This window comes from Sabethes cyaneus, chromosome 2 (genome assembly GCF_943734655.1).
Source record: "Sabethes cyaneus chromosome 2, idSabCyanKW18_F2, whole genome shotgun sequence".
NCBI classification, from domain to species: Eukaryota; Metazoa; Arthropoda; class Insecta; order Diptera; family Culicidae; genus Sabethes; species Sabethes cyaneus.
Window position 1 is genome coordinate 183,626,166 of NC_071354.1, and position 12,967 is coordinate 183,639,132.

The 12,967-nt window shown below is 39.2% G+C and overlaps 1 long non-coding RNA gene across 2 annotated transcripts; it reads right to left on the reverse strand.

Annotated features, from left to right (window-relative positions):
- Positions 1-1,113: 1,113 nt before the first annotated feature.
- On the reverse strand, positions 1,114-7,189 carry LOC128738422 (uncharacterized). Of its 2 annotated transcripts, none has more exons than XR_008412106.1 (3): positions 6,965-7,189; positions 6,742-6,910; positions 1,114-1,222 (listed from the first exon to the last, which is right to left on the reverse strand). It is a non-coding gene; the product is annotated as an uncharacterized LOC128738422 (long non-coding RNA). The 2 variants fall into 2 exon arrangements; XR_008412107.1 differs by lacking the exon at positions 1,114-1,222 and adding an exon at positions 6,333-6,447.
- Positions 7,190-12,967: the final 5,778 nt, after the last annotated feature.

The following is a 12,967-nucleotide window of genomic DNA, read 5'->3' on the forward strand; positions in this document are numbered from 1 at the left end:
ATGCTTATAAACCTAATTTATTAGGTTAAATTTACTTACTGTCCGGTTAAAATTACCCAAAATAATGTAATGCTTTTGAACCCGCCATTGCGTAAAATCTACTTAATGCTCGATTAAAAGTACCCAACATTAAGTTTATGCTTAAAACTATATAATGAGTAAAAAATTACTCAAAAATACGTAAAATGGGCCCGATTTCGTCTATTTAAGGTCTTATTGATTTCTGCGATTTTAAAAGCAGTTTTTATACTTAAAACAAAAGATAAGTTCACGAAAATTTATCATTGTGTTCTTTACGTCTGTCAGAGCACAATGATAAATTTTCATGAAGGGGTCAGTCTCGGCGGAGTGGTCAGCATTCACGCCTCTCACGCCGAAGACCCGGGTTCAAATCCCAACCCCGCAGAAGTCACGAATGACATAAGCTGTTAAAGTGACTATAATCTAACAAAAAAAATTTTTTTCGTGGATGTCTTTTGTTTTAAGCATAATAACTGCATTAAAAATCTCAGAAATCAATTACTCGTGTTTAAACTTTAAGCCGTATTTAAACGTTTTTTTGTTCATTTTCTTCTATTAGATAAAATAGGATGAATTCTGGTTATTCGCTATTACATTATTTTTAATTATACTGATACGCAAGAACTCATGTTTGAGTAGATGGAATAAACCAATGTTGAAGAACTGATGATAAAGATAACAAAAAGGTCGAACTTATCCGAAAAGCAACAATCGTAAGATAGTTAAATTTATTTTGTAAATGTGACTATATATAGTTTTGAGTAACGAGTGATCTTTTGAACGATAAATTTCGACAGTGAAATTTGATGCTGATCAACGCTGTACAAGCGAATCGTTTATGTTCGAGTTAATCCAAGGTAATCTTATCTAAGATGCTATTAAACATTGTTCACCATCACCTGCACTACATTGGAGTGGTTGTAAACCCGAAACAGATGCAACCGGCTGTGACAAGCTTGATTGCATCGGAATAGTTCTGTTCTGAATACCCAAGGAATATTTCTGTTGTATAATAGCCTATCAAGCACTTGTTCCATGTGTATTAGCTGTAAAATAAATGTATAAACTATTCTTAAACAAAAATGTTTGTTGGGTATCTATCATGTTATCGATCGTCCAGCTGATCTAGCAAACAGGGAGTGACCTAGTGACGATCGGAAGCGTTGTACACAAGCAAGTGATGCTGGAAGGCATCGGACTTCTGGAAGTGAAAAGAAAAATCAGTAGATTAGTCGTCATGTATTTTTTTCCTTTTAGATTCTACTGATAAAACCTAAATTAATCCACCCAGCGGTGTTACCTGGCCTTTGCATTACAATAATTGTTTTATAATTTCCCAGTATACAGGAATACCTCGATATAAGACAATTTATAATTTCAAAAAGTTTTCTTATATCGAAATTATCTTATATCGAAATATGATTTTTTCAAAAAAAATGCATTAGCGGTCTCCAATTTTCCTCTGTCTTGTGTGTTTACGTTTTTTGAACTATTTATTATTGCTGGAGCTATTAGTTTTTTACAACTTTTAGGGTTATTTTGAAATAATGAACATCATGGCGCCGATTTTGGAATGGAAAATTAGCTCTGGTTGCGTTACCAGCTATGTTAAAGAGTTTTGTCTTATATCAATGTGACAATTATCTTATATCGAATTGTCTTATTGCACCTGGCAGCAATTTTACGAGTCCTACGCAAATTCGTTTTTTAATAATAACTATCTTGTACTTACTATTATGCTTTGCAGTTGTACCTGGATTAATCCAGATTATTTACTCTAATGCCAATGCATATGACAAAACAAAACAGCAACATTGCAGTTGTCACTCTTTCTCTTTTTCACTCACAGCATTCGCATTGTCGCACTTTTTGTGCCAGTCGCACTTTTAGACTGCGGTGTCCAGTAAGGTGCAAAATGCGGGATAAATACATTGAAAATATGCTTGTCTAGCAAGGAGGGGTGCAGTGAGGAGGCAATAACGAAACATTGATGGTTCAAATTGCTAAATTGCAAACATGTGTGGTAAACGCAGAAAATAACCACGCTAATAATTTTCGAGTAGGACTCTAAACAGGTGGAAACTCCGCAATATATCGAAGTTGTTTTATGACGAGGTTGTCTTATATCGAGGTATCCCTATATGAATATCTAGAATTCACTTAACTGATTTTTCAAACAGTTACCAAAATCTTTTTAATGCGTGGTAGTTAAATATGGATTATTGTTCCTAATGCTCATGTATATAACAGAACGAAACAGCAACATTGTCGTTGTTGCCCTTTTTCTTTCTTACCACAGTGATTTCAGTATATCGCAGTTTGATCGCGGTTCTGAGCAGTCGCACTTTCAAACTTGTTAAACTGAACAGATAAGCATTACAAGTTTGACGTGATTAGCACTTTATCGGCACAATAAGGCACACTGAAAAAAATTGCATGAATGAGAGTGTTCTAAGCGAATTACTTTTGTGTCCCAAGTAATAACGGAAGCTAAATTGCAAGAGATGGTGGTTGGTAAATGGTTGAGTAATGCGTAAAACAGACCCCATAGTGGTGCTTAGCCTCTTATCCAGCAACTCCTACCCCTACCTCCTCGTGGTACCAATCGGAAAATGGGCAACCTTAGCGGAGATCGGGTAACCAACCCCGATGGAAACTAAGGTCGTATACCAACAGGTAAGGAGACACAGTGTGTCTCGACAGTACAAGATGATAGCCCCATCCCGAGACTCGGTAGCGTAGGCCTTGGTACGGCTACCTATCTAAACCCTAAAGGTAAAAAGAATCAAAGAAATCTTACTCGGAACATTCAGCATGGGCCTTGGCATGGACTAAGGCGATGAAATAAAGACATAGAATGGAAACTTGGTACCTGGAACTGCAGATCGCTAAATTTCGCTGGTGGCGATAGGGTGCTGCTCGATCAGTTAGAGCCCCGAAACTTTGGCATCGTGGCACTGTAGGAGATCTGTCGCACAGGCGAGATAGTGTGGAGGATCCGTGGCGATAAAGCCCAATTTTTCCAGAGCGGTGGAGCGACCAACGAGCTAAGAAAGGGCTTCCTAGTGTTGGGCAAAATGCAGGTTCGCGCCTACGATCTCGCTACGCCAGAATCATTCAATTAACCCGCTATTTCGCCTTTTTGGCATTATCAGAGTTCTATAGAAGTATATAAAGAATAATAAACTTTAAATCATGGTTCTGCATGCTTATACAATGTTGTCAGAGGACTAATGTTTAGTGCTTACTGGTTACTTGGGATATTCTTCTTATGCAAGTGTTTTCTGTTACACTCAAGTAAATAATTCAGTTTTATTAGATTTATTTGACGCTGATTCATCAAACTTGGCTCGTTCTCTAGAGAAATACGTGCCGTGGATCCCCGTTTGTTTCACCACTCTTATTCTGAACACTTTAATTTGAATCCCGTTAGTTTACACGACGTGCAAATTGAAAATGGTTCAAATGTCATAATGAACATGACATCATTTGCTTATGAAAACAATGCACATAAACCTGATTTGTTTTACTGATCTAGCATCTGAAATTAAATAAAAAGAAAACTATTCCAATTAAATTCTACTACAATATGGTTCCCCAATATCTAACATTCAACCGTTCTACTACAGTATGGCTCCGGGCTGACCCCCGGAGTTTTTGGTGGTCTTATTATTGACTAATGTTTTATAAGAGTCTAAAATTTCTCGAGTTCAATCAGTTTTTGGGTTACGCAAAAATTTCTGTTTTATTTGCATGAGAGTCCTTATCCCCCTACACGCCATCGGCAGGCAACTATGTTTTCGACGCCAACATCTCGTGTGTGCGAAAATGAGATAGCATGTCAGCACTGCGTTTCGCTCAACTGCCAGCAGTCTGATTTGGGCCCGCTGTCAAATTTTGAGCCCAGGACATGCTGTCGCTGAAGTTCACTGCAGCTCGATATAGAGATGTCGACGGGGTGTCCCCCTACCATAGGGGTGAGGGGTCTTAAACCATCATAAAAAAATTCCTGCCTCTAAAACTCGCCACATGCCATATTTGGTTCCATTTGCTTGATTAGTTCTCTAGTTATGAGGATATTTGTATTTCATTTGTATAAGAGCCCCCACCCCACTATTGAAGGGGAAGGTGCTAAATTTGGTTCCCACATGCTAAATTTGGTTCCATTCGCTTGATTAGTTCTGGAGTTATGAGGAAATTTATATTTCATTTGTATGGGAGCCCCCCCTCCTAAAAAGCTAAGGGGTCCTAATTCAGCATAGAGCAAATTCTTTCCTCCAAAAACACCCACATGCCAAATATGGTTCCATTTGATTGATTAGTTCTCGAACTAAGAGGAACTTTGTGTTTCATTTATATAGGAGCGCCCCCTCCTAAAGTGGGGAGGGGTCCTAATTCACCATAGAAAAAAATCGTGCCTCCAAAAACGTTCACATGCCAAATTTGGCCCCTCTTACTGGGGGGAGGGGTCTCTAACCATCATAAGAAACTTCCCTGGCCCAAAAACCTCTACCTGCAAATTTTCACCCCGATTGGATCAGCAGTTTTCGATTCTATAAGGAACATCCCGACAGACAGACAGAAATCCATTTTTATAGGTATAGTTTTGCAAAGGCCTTATTCTGGTCAATTTTTACGTGTTCATAGTATTCTAGAAAGCTATTTATCTTACTATAATCCACGTTTTAGTGGAACATTGTTATATACGTTATTTTCTAAATTTTCTGTTGTTGAGCTTTTTCGGTGAAAAATAGTACTTCTTTGAGCTCAAAGTTTTCTCAAGGTGGCCATTAAGACATAGAGATTTCTTTTACCTTGTGTGCATAATAAAGGTTGAAATTGACAGGTAGCGTAGCTTGCCATGTTTCAATAATCTTACTTTAACTCGCTTGTGGCCTTTAAAAGAGCCATAGGTTACAAATAACATGAAAGCCAAAGCACGTTCATCGCAAATATGACGTTATTCGTATGTCTTCTTTTGACATGAATGGCAACAGGCACGTAAGCGACGTCGATTCACTGTCTCTTGCCGCGAGAAGGTTTTACTAGTTTACTTTCACATCTTACCGCTTGTTACATAGCAGAAAATATGGTATATACGCAAAAATTTCTCTTTTATTTGTATAATAGTCCTTATCCTCTTACCATAAGGGTGAGGGGTCTTAAACCATTATAAAATAAATTCATGCCTCCAAAAACCCCCACATGCCAAATTTGGTTCCATTTGCTTGATGAGCACTAGAGTTTGGAAATTTGTATTTCTTTTGTATGGGAGCCCCTTCTCTTAGAAGTGGAAGGGGTCTCAGTACACCATAGAAAACAATTCTGTCTTCTAAACCCCCATCATGGCAAATTTGGTTCCATTTGCATGATTAGTTCACAGAGAACAGACTACCAGGTAATTGACAAAAAGTGTGTAAAAGGTTTTTATGTGATCTACGAGAAATCCTTCAATAGAGCACCCCTCGAGCAGTAAGTGGCAAACTAAATCTTGATGTCGCTGCCGTCGCTGCTATGTAACTCCAACACAAAGAAATATTGATAAAGGTACATGGATATTTTTTGATGCGTTTAGCAAACTATTTCTGGAGGGCGCTACCGACAGATTTTACATACAAAAAATCGATTACTTCCTTCGAGCCTGTTAATCTGTTCTCTGTGATTAGTTCTCGAGTTTTGAGAAAATTTGTGTTTCATTTGTATAGGAGCCCTCCCTCTTACGCCCTCCTTAAAATTGCTCTCTTATCCCCTCCATAAAATTGCTGGTCATGTTATCTATCCAACGACATACAAATTGTTCAATTTCGTTCAGTAGTTGAGTAGTTATGGGACGATTGAATTATGACGTCCACCAAATTTCTGCTCCTCTCCCTCCTCTGTTCGATTGCGTCGCAAAACTCAACCAAGTGCTTGCTTGAAAGATTCTGTTCAGCAGATGAAACAAGTCGATTCTAGAGTGAAGCAAAGGTAGCAGAGAATCAGTTTTATTTATTTGTTTTGACGATGTCGGGCTCTGCAGCGATCTTCTGAAGTAAGATAAATTCGAAAATCGAAATAAATCGCTGAGTGATGAATGACTGAGAAACATATTTTTGCAGCCTTTTGATGAAAGTCCATTTGCCTCCCCCCCCTTTGTCACAACCTGTCCCAAAATTGACACTTCCCCCCACAGTGGACGTTATTATTGAATGATCCCTATTACCATTTGAAACCTTTTATTCAAACGTTACACTTCTATTTTCGTTTTAACAAAGTGCTACCCAGTCCCAGCATAGTAAACAAAGACGTAGTCCTACGTCAAAAAAGCTATCTTCTGGTTGAGTTGGCGTGAAACCCAGTGTAGTAAACTAGCACGTAGTCCTATGTCAAAAATATTGTGGGTGCGGATGCCATTAGATTCGAACCCGGCTGCGGCTGCATTCCAGCCTGGGAAGCGGTAAAATCATATAAAGAGACATGTTTTGTTTTAAAAGAATTTCCAACATAACTACTCTATGCCCAAGGAACATTTTTGTTGTATAGTAGCTTATCAAGGGCTTGTTTCATTGGTTTTAGTTACACAATTGTTAGACAAGCTACTCTTAAACAAAAATGTTTGTTGGGTGTACTTCGTGTTACTATTATAAACATTTATCCGAAAATGCTTTGTTTTTAAGAATTCACGCTTATTTCCATAAAAATAGCCTAATTAAACTACAGTATTTTGAAACTATAGCTTACCTCGGGATTCGATCCGCAGTAGTCCCACAGTTTGGCATACTATTGAGCTTCCTGATTAGCTATCACGGGTCGGTATGAAAATGTCTGGTAGTCTCGATGATCCATCTAAGTCATAAGAAGATTGATGCTGTTCTTCCATTTTCTGCTGTTTATACGTAACACTGCAGTCCTTCAAAAATAAAATTTCAAAATCGACTGCTTTAGACAGAAATTACTTACTTACCAATTTCGAACATTCGACATCGAACAGTCAATGGTTCATAAACGAAACCGCGAACGAAATGCCACCGCGGAAAAAACTAATCACGAAGTAAATAAAACGAGCAAAACCACCATCAACAAAGCTCGCTATAGGGTTCAATTATTTTCATCCAACGTTAGGTACAAACTACTCAACGTTAAGTTGGAGAATAGTACCCAACATTGCATATGCGCACATTACCGTTTTATTAAGTAAATATGACTCAATGTATATATTTAAAAACTACCCAACACTGAAGATGAATCAATAGTACCCAATTTTAGGTTACTTAAACATAGTTGTTGGGTACTTTTGGTTTTCCGTGTGAACAGGCGTGACAACAGAGAATGCCGATGCCGAGAACAGAATCCATTCAGGAACAATTTTTTCGGGAGATTTTGGATAAAATTTCAAGTTAAAATGACTCAATATAGGAGCATTACCAGCACTAGTGTACTAGGTGATATTAATTTGTAATTTTATCCAAGAATTCCCAAATAAATTGTCCCCGAATGGTAGGGTGACCATACCGGTCCAATTAAAAATCAGGACATTTTTCGCCCAAATATGCGGATGAAGATTTAGATTCGGCAAATGGCCAACCTAACCGCTTTCTCTCCCTATGTTCAGATTACAGAAGCAGGTATCAAGAACTTGTCTCCATTGTACGCGACCTAGGCTACTCGTTGCTAATTCGTTGAGCGTCTCGACACTCGCAAGTCAGCTTCAACCTGATTAAGCTACCCAGGACGTAGGGTCTCTCTATTTCTGGAATCGATGGTACTATGCGACATGGCTGGACCACCGAAGCCTCCCGACTTTCACCAGGGGTACGATGATCCGTTTTGACGTAGGACTACGTCTTTGTTTACTATCTGGGACTGGGTAGCACTTTGTGAAAACGAAAATAGATGTGTAACGTTGGAATGAAAGATTTCAAATGCTAATAACTACTAAAGTACTGAACGAAACTGAATAAGAATAACGCGTGCGACTCGGATCAGTTCTGACAACGAAGTGTTTATTATTCTGTTTCTCATTCTGTTGTACATCGTTCTACAAGTATTGGTGATCATCTGTATTATATAAACTTAGACTATAAAAAGCAATACACAAGGGTGTGACATGACCTACTATTCCCGTTACATCTCCCCTTTTATAAATCAATTTAGTAATATTCAAATTCACTGTCTCTTCTCATATGAACTTCCCGTCCACTTCTTGTTCTGATTGGTAATCGTGTCGAGCTCGTATCAACTTCAGTGTTCGGAACGCTCGTTGAGGTGAAGTCTGTTGTTGGCTCTGCTTCTTGATCGTTTTCCTCGGGAACTATGATGAATGGATCTTCAACGTATTGTGTGTCTGATGGTGATGTTTTAGATGGTTTTATATCTCTGACGTTCCTGCGTATTTGACAATTATCAGGCAAATTTACAAGGTAAGAGCGTGGTTGATCCAGTCGTTCCAGGATCTTTCCCTTTTCCCAAAGGTGTGACTTCGTATTTTGCACTACCACATTTTGACCCTTCGCAAACTCTGGCGCAGTAAGGCAGCCGCGGTCCGCGTATCGTTTTTGATTTTCTCTTGCTTCTCTTAGTTTGTCATGAACATTAAGAACTACCTTTGGTAGAAGTATCGCTTTTGTTACTGGCATGGTTGTACGTACCATTCTACTCATTAATCGTTGATTTGGTGATAATAGTTGTTTATCGCGAGGTGTATTCCTTTGGAGTAGAAGTGCTAGCTGAAGATCTGAGCCCTCTTCTGTACAACGCTTTAACAAGTTCTTTGCTGTTTGAACAAACCGCTCTGAAAGGCCATTACTTCTGGGAAAATGCGGACTCGAAGTGATATGATCGAAAGACCATTCTTTGCTGAACTTTGCGAATTCGTGTGATGAGTATTGAGGTCCATTGTCCGTATAAACTATTCGAGGTATTCCAAATGACGAGAACCATTGTTTAAGTTCTTGGATTACCGATTTTGATGACGTCTCTCTTAATTTTTTAAAATCATAATACCCAGAATAACTATCGGCGATTAAAACATAGTCTTCCCCTTGGAAATGAAACAAATCGGAACCAACTATTTCAAATGGCAGCGTAGGAACCTCGTTGGTCAAAATCTCATGTTTCGTTGACGAACGTTGATATTTTTCACATATTCTACAGTTTTCTACCATCTTTTTAATATCACTAACCATACCTATCCAGAATAGCATTTGCTTTGCTCGAATTACACATCCTTGTACTCCGTTGTGTCCAGCGTGAATTACCGTTAACATTTTTTGTTTGAGAGTAGCGGGGATCAATATTTGGTGCGATCGAAAAATTAATCCCTCGTAAACTGCCAGCTCATCTCGGAAATTCCAATATTTAGCAATACGGTTGGGGACAGCGTGTTTGTCGCATGGCCATCCTGACATTATTGTAGCACTCAATTCCTTTAACTCTGGATCATTTAACGTTTGTTCTGTTATTTCTGATCTAGCAGCTTTCGACATTTGGAGCACTATATGAACCTCTAATTCGTCGTTTGGATCGTTTTCGAATGTATCTTCTACGTCCCTACTGAGAATGTCAGGAATCGGAATATCAGATCCCCTTTTATATACTATTTTGGGGGCATATTGAGTAACATCTAGTAAAATTCGTTTGAGTCTGGGTGGCGCTCTATCCAATGTTTTCTTACAGATAGACTCTAAAGGCTTATGATCGGTTTCTATGGTTAATCTTTTTCCGTAAACGTACTCATGAAATTTATTACAAGCGAACCTAATTGCCGCCGCTTCCTTTTCGATTTGTGGGTAATTCTCTTGTGCAGAAGTAAGAGATTTCGAAGCATAAGCTACGGGTTTTCCGTTCTGCAGTAATACTGCTCCAAAAGCTTTTGAGCTTGCATCTACAGAAAGAGTCACATCTGATTTGACATCGTAATAAGCTAGTACCGGTGGCCGTTGCATGAGATTCTTGATTTTATTAAAAGACTGTTCTTGTTCAATGTCCCATACCCAATCGACGTTTTTTATTAGCAGTTTCCTCAGGGGCTCAGTAATTTCTGAAAGGTTCTCGATGAATTTTCCCAGATAGGTTACCATACCTAACACGCGTTGGAGTTGAATTTTGTTCTCGGGTCGCTTAAGTCGTTGTATTGCTATTAATTTATCAGGATCAGCTTTAAGTCCTTCTCCTGAGACTATATGGCCCAGGAACTTGACGGATTGTTTGACGAATAAACATTTCTCATGATTTAGTTTCAAACCTGCCGACTCTATTCTGTGAAGTACTAGTTTCGTAATCTGGCCTAACTGGTCCTTTGAAGGAGCGTGTATCAAAATATCATCCATTGAGCTTTCCACTCCCTGGAGACCCTCTAGCAAGGAATTCATTAATTTTTGAAAGACTTCGGGTGCCGAAGCAAGCCCAAATGGTAAACGGTTGCATGTATACCGCCCCCATGGCGTACCGAATGCTAGGTATTTTTTTGTTCGTTCGGACACTGGGATTTGCCAAAATCCCTTTCTCATATCCAATACGGTGAACCACTTAGAACCGCAAATTCTGCTTGAAATTTCCTCTATGGTAGAAAGAGGGTGCGTGCGTCGAAGTAAATTTTTATTCACTTGCGAAGGGTCAATGCAAATACGAAGCTTACCTTTTTGTCTAATAATTACCATCGCATTTAATACTGGAGTTGGCGCGCTGATCTTTTTTATTACACCTATCTTCTCCATTGCATCTAGCTCAGCCTTTACTTGGTCGCGAAGTGAGTGTGGAATTCTACGGGGTGGATTGTACTGGAACGTTGGGTCTTCGGTTAAGTCTATATCATATTCGAATCCTTTGATGCACCCTAATCCGTTAAATAACGAGTCATCCATAGTTAATTCCTGCACTTTAGCGATTAAGTTGAACCGTACGCACGTTTTACGACCAAGGATAGGCATAACTTCTTCATCAATCACTTTAAACACAGCTGATTCTGCGCGACCTCTCACGATTAACGGTAAATGTGCTTCCCCTTTTACATTCAATTTGTGACCACTGTACGAAACTAAACGCATAGTTGTGGATGACATTAACTTTGACCCAAGTGAACGAAAAATGCTATTGGGTAATACATTGCACGCAGCACCGCTATCCAGTTTCAGCGTAACACTTTTTCCGTTGATTTGTACCGTCTCATACCACACATCATCACTGCTTTCATCATCATCATTTACCGCGCCTATAAAAAGCTCTTCGACCGATAGTTCTTCGGATTTTTCTTCTTGCTCGCATGTTACCATTTTCACAGATTTATTTTTCCTTGAATCAGTACCGGCTCTTCCAAAGCATCTGCTTGCAAAGTGTCCAACGCGATTACATCTCACGCACACTTTGTTAAACGCCGGACACTGTCTTCTTCGATGTTCAAGTCCACAGCGATTGCACGGAAACTTTTCTTCTCTGCCACTATTTTGCGAATTGTCATACTTTTTCTGTTTGAGCAAATCCACTTCACTGTACGAATTCTCCAACATCACTTTCGATTGTTTAATCGACTGTTCGTAATTTCTGCATGTATCGACAGTTTTTTGTAGGTCTAAATCGTCGTTCAATAACTGAGGAATGATTTTCTTGTGAACGGTGCCCGAAATAATTCTATCCTTTACCATCGAATCGCTAAGTACGCTGAACGAGCATTTTTTCGCTTGTTCACGGACACGAGTTAAAAACGTATCGAATTGTTCACCGGGATTTTGTACTATTTTACCGAACACGTTTCGCTCATAAGTTAGATTCGATTTTGGCACGAAGTATGAGTCGAATTTTTCTTTAAGAACCGTTATGTCTTGTTCTTGTGCATCTGTTAGACCAAACGTATCCATCACACGAACACTGTCGTCACCAATACAACTAAGCAGGGTTGCTGCTTGGATATGTTGAGGTTTGCTGTCGAGTCCGGTGGCTACCGCGTACCAATGAAATTGACGCCACCATTGCTTCCACTTGAGCGCCATACCCTCTTCGATGACTAATGGCCTGGGAGGCTTAATCGACGTTCCTGTAGTCGACATGGCCTTCTGCTCGAAGCTTAGATTCGAATTCTGCATTTCTTTATCCTCCTGCTTCCAATTTCACAACATTCCGAATCTTGCAATTACAAGATAGGCAAAAGAACGCTTTCACTTTTACTTGCTGACACCATGTAAGAATAACGCGTGCGACTCGGATCAGTTCTGACAACGAAGTGTTTATTATTCTGTTTCTCATTCTGTTGTACATCGTTCTACAAGTATTGGTGATCATCTGTATTATATAAACTTAGACTATAAAAAGCAATACACAAGGGTGTGACATGACCTACTATTCCCGTTACAACCCCTTCCCCTTCTAATAAGGGGGGGGGGGCTCCCATGCAAATGAAATACAAATTTCTTCATAAATGTAGAACTAATCAAGTAAATTGTACCAAATTTGGCATGTGGGGGTTTCAGAAGGCAAGATTTTTTTGTATGGTGAATTGAGACCCCTCCTCTTTTTAGGAGGGGGGGGCTCCCATTCAAATAATATAGACATTTCCTCAAAACTCAAGAACTAATCAATCAAAAGGAACCAAATTTGGCATGTGAGGGTTTTTGGAGGTAGGAATTTTTTCTATGGTGTACTGAGACCTCTTACCCTTCTAAGAGGGGGGGACTCCTATACAAATGAAACACAAATTTTCTCATAACTCGAGAACTAATTAATCAAATGGAATCAAACTTGGCATGTGGTGGTTTTTGGAGGCAGGAATGTTTTCTATGGTGAATTAGGACTTTTCCCTTCTTTGAGAAGGGGGGATCACACATAAATGAAACATAAATTTCCTCATAACTCGAGAACTTATCAAGCAAATGGATCCAAATTTGGCATGTGGGGGTTCATGGAGACATGAATTTATTTTATGATGGTTTGAGACCCCTCACCCCTGTGGTAGGAGGATAAGGACTCTCATACAAAT